Here is a 7,099-nt window from a genome sequence, read left to right on the forward strand (position 1 = left end):
GATTTATCCACAACTTCCTTTATGGTTTGCTCAATCCGTTTTTCAGCTCTAAACCTTCTCTTTTTCTGAGATTTGCCAATATACTATTCTTTATCATCAAACTTTTTACTGTTAAGATCGTTTACAGTTTTTGCTGCTTCATCAGCATTTTTCAAAATTTCGAAAACTAATTCGCAGTTTAAGGTGTTTTTCAGAAACTTCACATTCGAAGTATGTAAGTCTTGGAGATAGACGTTATATGACTGTTGGCGTAGAATTGCTACAAATTTGAGAATAATGATTCAAGCTTTTTGGTATGACAACTATCATTACCAGATGCAGATGAGTACATGATAGGGTTTCAATGAGTAATTATAGTGATTTTTTGGAGAGGCTTAAAGATCAATGATGTTGTTGGTAAATTTACTGCTAATGTGGCGAAATATAAAAGGTTCCCCGGTGACAATTATGAAAGGGTAATCGTCATAATAAGGCTTATTCGAATGAACAATTGAAGTTGATTTGCTGGAGCTGTGACAAAATCTTTATATGTTTCCGACACGATAAGCAAAGTTTGTAATGTTGAGTCTCAAAATTTTTGAACTGTTTCATATACTAAATTGACCTTCGACTGTTCTCAATGATTCACGAACAACTGTTTGTAATTAGGTATGTATATATATATAACTTGAACCATGTTACTAGGATATATTTAGTATATTTATTTACGTAATAAAATATATTATTAAAACAAAATATATGTAAGATTTTTTAACGACGAAATAGAATTAAATTTCTAAATCGTTAATTCTGGAGATGAAATCATTATAAATAAAATATGATATAAAAACTCAAAATTTTGGTAAATATTATATTAAATAAAATACTACTAATAGTTATGAATAATTATAATTAATTTTAATAATAACAATAACTATGTAATATTAAGTAAGATGAGATTTCTATTTATTTTTTCGTTCAATTTAACTTAGAGGTATATATCATTTTTTAACATAATCATATTAAATTATTAATTAATTAAATTTTGTATAGAACCAGTGTTGCTTTCGTTTGACTGTATAATTGTTGAAAATCACACAAAAGGATAATGGTAATGGTTTTGCCTTTTGCTAACTTTGTTGAATGAGTTCAATTGTACCGTGATTTATGCATTTAACGTTTAATTAAGTTTGTCTTCTTTTATGTGAGGATTAAATGTAATGTATTACATATCATCTCTGCTTTATTTCTTTGTCAAACCACAACCCCACTTGTTTCAATAATGTTAGTTTACTAACTTTACACCTTTATATTCATGTATCATCAATCCCACAAGAATACATCACAAAACCATATCATCCGTTTACAATTCATCAATAATAATTTAGCAAAATTCCCACCATCATCTTCTATGTATCTGTTCCCCTTTCTGGACTAGTGGGACAAGTTCAAACCAAAACAACCTAAACAGTGTAGTTTTAACCATCATTACTAAACCACTTGAAACCACCATCAAGGTGGATGCTACTGCTACTGTGACCTTCTTTGTTTACGTTTTAAACAAATCACCACCATCGCCTATGTGTTCCATCATGAGTTCCTTCACCGGTATCACCATTCAACCGCCATCTTAAGCCACCTCCAGTCACCATAACTCCTTCCCTATATCTTGGTAAACTTCATAAGTCATCACCACAGAGAACTATAAACCACCATCATCGACCAATCATCACCACCCTTGACCTCCTTAACCATCGGTCACCTCCACCACAACCTTCATCTTTCCTTTGATCAACCATCACCTTCTCCATATACATATACATATACATATACTTACAGCATGATTAATAACTATAACCCATTTATATTTTTCCGTTTCTATTCCAACTCTCGATTTGAACATATCACAACCCCGCTACTCTTCTGTCCTTGTATCATAGTTCAAATACCATTAAAAAACACTCACCATGTTGCAGTCGAAAACTAACCAAAAACCATCAATTTTATCTTTTCTCTCTCTGACCAAGAAAAACCACCATGATCCACCACCATCCATCACCTCTAGCCATCATCATCATCAACATCTTGATCCTATATTTTCTTTCTGTTTCTTTGATCAAAATCACCATAACCAAAAACCTCCACATTCGAATGGTTTCTGTTTGAAAATTCTATCAACTAAATCTCCATTTGAACTGCTATTTACAGTTATAATACGTACTAATACAGCTCAAATATCATGGGTCATTGTTGTGAAGTCGTGGTTACTACAAATCCTGCTACACCTACTATTTCATACTGCAGTACGCTGCTATCTACCTCTGTTGCAGCTGGAACGATCGCCACATCGCCCATCACCTGCTATTATTATACTGATATTATACTATTGCTTCTTTCCTGTCCAAAATACAACCAAACCACCATTTTCTTACACCATTAAATTGTTACTCGTTATTGTTGTTGTTGTTTTCTTTCTCTGTTACTGTTCTACGAGTACACTGCAACAACAGATGCTACATTTCTATTGTGCACGACCGCTACAGCTACCCTGCTGTCTTACTTCCATTCCTGTTACAGTGAGACGATGATAGATAAAGATGATGATAGGAAGAAAAGGTTATGGCTACTACGAATTCCTCTTTCTGTTTATATTATAATCACCACCGAAGTTTTTCTTTTTCTTTTATAGTTGTGGCCGACAAAACCTAAAACGAATAAACCCCACCTGATTTATTAATTGAGCCGTCTCAATTTTTTTTTTCCTTTTTGAAGTCGAGTAACGAAACAGAAATTGAATATGTATGTTACTGGACCTTTTTTTATCGGGCCAAGTTCCTTTCTACTTTGGGCTTAAGTTTTATTGTTGGGCCATTAATTAAACCTGGGTCACGGTTAGAATTGATTATTACTTGGGGCTGTCGAATTGAAATAAGTTGAAGAAGAGAGAAACAGAAAACATACGCTAAATAAGATTGGGATCCGTACAATAACAGAAAAGCAGGGTTGGAGGGATGGTTTGAAGGTGTTGTTGGTGAGCGAGAGGTCTCGAGTTCGAACCGGGGCAGTGACGTTTTATTTTTAAAGCTCCTTTCTTCAAAGGTTGTACTCTTTTATTATTATTACTTTTATTAATATGATTATTAATATGATTATTATTAATATTATTAGAGTTATTATTATTATTTATTATTATTATATAAGTATTATTATTATTATTACTATTATTATTATTCTTATTATTATTATCATATCATTATTATTATTAAGATAAGTATTATTATTACCATAACATTATTATCATTATGAATATAAGTATTATTATTATCATTGAAATGTCTCGTTCATATTGATTATAAACGTTCCATATTAATTGATTTCGTCGCGAGGTTTTGACCTCTATATGAGACGTTTTTCAAAGACTGCATTCATTTTTAAAACAACCATAACCTTTATTTTATCGATAAAGCTTTAAAAAGCATTACGTAGATTATCAAATAATGATAATCTAAAATATACCGTTTACACACGACCATTACATAATGGTTTACAATAAGAATATATTACACCAAAAATAAGTTTCTTGAATGCAGTTTTTACATAATATCATACAAGCATGGACTCTAAATCTTGTCCTTATTTTAGTATGCAACAGCGGAAGCTCTTAATAATCACCTGAGAATAAACATGCTTAAAACGTCAACAAAAATGTTGGTGAGTTATAGGTTTAACCTATATATTATTAAATCATAATAATAGACCACAAGATTTCATATTTCAATATACATCCCATACATAGAGATAAAATTCATTCATATGGTGAACATCTGGTAACCGACATTAACAAGATGCATATAAGAATATCCCCTATCATTTCGGGATATCCTTCGGACATGATATAAAAGAATTCGAAGTACTAAAGTATCCGGTACTTTGGATGGGGTTCGTTAGGCCCAATAGATCTATCTTTAGGATTCGCGTCAATTAGTAGATCGGTTTACTAATTCTTAGGTTACCAAGCAAAAGGGGCATATTCAGCTTCGATCATTCACCCATATAATGTAGTTTCAATTACTTGTGTCTATTTCGTAAAACATTTATAAAACTGCATGTATTCTCATCCCAAAATATTAGATTTTAAAAGTGGAACTATAACTCACTTTCACAGATTTTTACTTTGTCGGGAAGCAAGACTTGGCCACTGGTCGATTCACGAACCTATAACAAATATGTACATATATATCAAAGTATGTTCAAAATATATTTACAACATTTTTAATACTTTTTTTTACTGTTTTAAGTTTATTAAGTCAGCTGTCCTCGTTAGTAACCTACAACTAGTTGTCCACAGTTAGATGTACAGAAATAAATCGATATATATTATCTTGAATCAATCCACGACCCAGTGTATACACGTCTCAGGCTAGATCACAACTCAAAGTATATATATTTTTGGAATCAACCTCAACCCTGTATAGCTAACTCCAACATTACTGCATATAGAGTGTCTATGGTTGTTCCAAATAATATATATACATGGGTCGATATGATATGTCAAAACATTTGCATACGTGTCTATGGTATCCCAAGATTACATAATATATTAGAATACATGTATAATACAATATAAGTTAGCTAGAATATGATTTGTTTAGAATTGTTACAATATTTCCCGTAGCTACAACAATCAAAAAATATCCAACCTTGTATTACCCATAACTTCTTCGTTTTAAATCCGATTTGAGTGAATCAAATTGCTATGGTTTAATATTAAACTCTATTTTATGAATCTAAACATAAAAAGTATAGGTTTATAGTCAGAAATACAAGTTACAAGTCATTTTTGTAAAGGTAGTCATTTCAGTCGAAAGAACGACGTCTAGATGACCATTTGGGAAAACATACTTCCACTTTGAGTTTAACCATGATTTTTGGATATAGTTTCATGTTCATAAGAAAAATCATTTTCCCAGAAGAACAACTTTTAAATCAAATTTTATCATAGTTTTTAATTAACTAACCCAAAACAACCAGCGGTGTTACTACGATGGCGTATATCCGGTTTTACGGTGTTTTTCGTGTTTTTCGGTTTTAAATCATTAAGTTAGCATATCATATAGATATAGAACATGTGTTTAGTTGATTTTAAAAGTCAAGTTAGAAGGATTAACTTTTGTTTGCGAACAAGTTTAGAATTAACTAAACTATGAATCGAATGATGTTATGAACATCATTACTACCTCAAGTTTAGTAGGTAAACCTACTGGAAGTGATAAGAAATGATCTAGCTTCAAAGGATCTTGGATGGCTTGAAAGTTCTTGAAGTAGAATCATGACACGAAAACAAGTTCAAGTAAGATTATCACTCGAATTAAGATAGTTATAGTTATAGGAACTGAATCAAAGTTTGTATATGAGTATTACCTTGATTTAGAATGATATCTTACTATAAACAACAAGGATTTCTTGAGGTTGGATGATCACTTTACAAGATTGGAAGTGAGCTAGTAAACTTGGAAGTATTCTTGATTTTATGAAACTAGAACTTGTAGAATTTATGAAGAACACTTAGAACTTGAAGATGGAACTTGAGAGAGATCAATTAGATGAATAAAATTGAAGAATGAAAGTGTTTGTAGGTGTTTTTGGTCGTTGGTATATGGATTAGATATAAAGGATATGTAATTTTGTTTTCATGTAAATAAGTCATGAATGATTACTAATATTTTTGTAATTTTATGAGATATTTCATGCTAGTTGCCAAATGATGGTTCCCACATGTGTTAGGTGACTTACATGGGCTACTAAGAGCTTATCATTAGAGTGTACATACCAATAGTACATACATTTAGAAGCTGTGTATTGTACGAGTACGAATACGGGTGCATACGAGTAGAATTGTTGATGAAACTGAACGAGGATGTAATTGTAAGCATTTTTGTTAAGTAGAAGCATTTTGATAAGTGTCTTGAAGTCTTTAAAACGTGTATGAATACATATTAAAACACTACATGTATATATATTTTAACTGAGTCGTTAAGTCATCGTTAGTCGTTACATGTAAATGTTGATTTGAAACCTTTAAGTTAACGATCTTGTTAAATGTTGTTAACTCAATGTTTATTATATCTAATGAGATGTTAAATTATTATATTATCATGATATTATGATATATTAATATATCTTAATATGATATATATATATATATATATATATATATATATATATATATATATATATATATATATATATACATTTAAATGTCGTTACAACGATAATCGTTACATATATGTCTCGTTTCGAAATCCTTAAGTTAGTAGTCTTGTTTTTACATATGTAGTTCATTGTTAATATACATAATGACATGTTTACTTATCATTTATCATGATTAAACATAGTGTAACAATATCTTAATATTATTCATATGTAATTAGTAAGACGTTGTTATAACGATAATCGTTATATATATCGTTTCGAGTTTCTTAATTCAATAAACACAATTTTATGTATATAACTCATTGTTAAAATACCTAATGAGATACTTACTTATCATAATATCATGTTAACTATATATATAATCATATATATGTCATCATATAGTTTTTACAAGTTTTAACGTTCGTGAATCACCGGTTAACTTGGGTGGTCAATTATCTATATGAAACCTATTTCAATTAATCAAGTCTTAATAAGTTTGATTGCTTAACATGTTGGAAACACTTAATCATGTAAATATCAATTTCATTTAATATATATAAACATGGAAAAGTTCGGGTCACTACAGTACCTACCCGTTAAATAAATTTCGTCCTGAAATTTTAAGCAGTTGGAGGTGTTGACGTATCTTCTGGAAATAAGTGCGGGTATTTCTTCATCATCTGATCTTATAGTTCCCAAGTGAACTCAGGTCCTCTACGAGCATTCCATCGAACCTTAACAATTGGTATCTTGTTTTGTTTAAGTCTTTTAACCTCACGATCCATTATTTCGACGGGTTCTTCGATGAATTGAAGTTTTTCGTTGATTCGGATTTCGTCTAACGGAATAGTGAGATCTTCTTTAGCAAAACATTTCTTCAAATTCGAGACGTGGAAAGTGTTATGTACAGCTGCGAGTTGTTGAG

This window comes from Rutidosis leptorrhynchoides, chromosome 2 (assembly GCF_046630445.1).
Source record: "Rutidosis leptorrhynchoides isolate AG116_Rl617_1_P2 chromosome 2, CSIRO_AGI_Rlap_v1, whole genome shotgun sequence".
Taxonomy (NCBI): domain Eukaryota; kingdom Viridiplantae; phylum Streptophyta; class Magnoliopsida; order Asterales; family Asteraceae; genus Rutidosis; species Rutidosis leptorrhynchoides.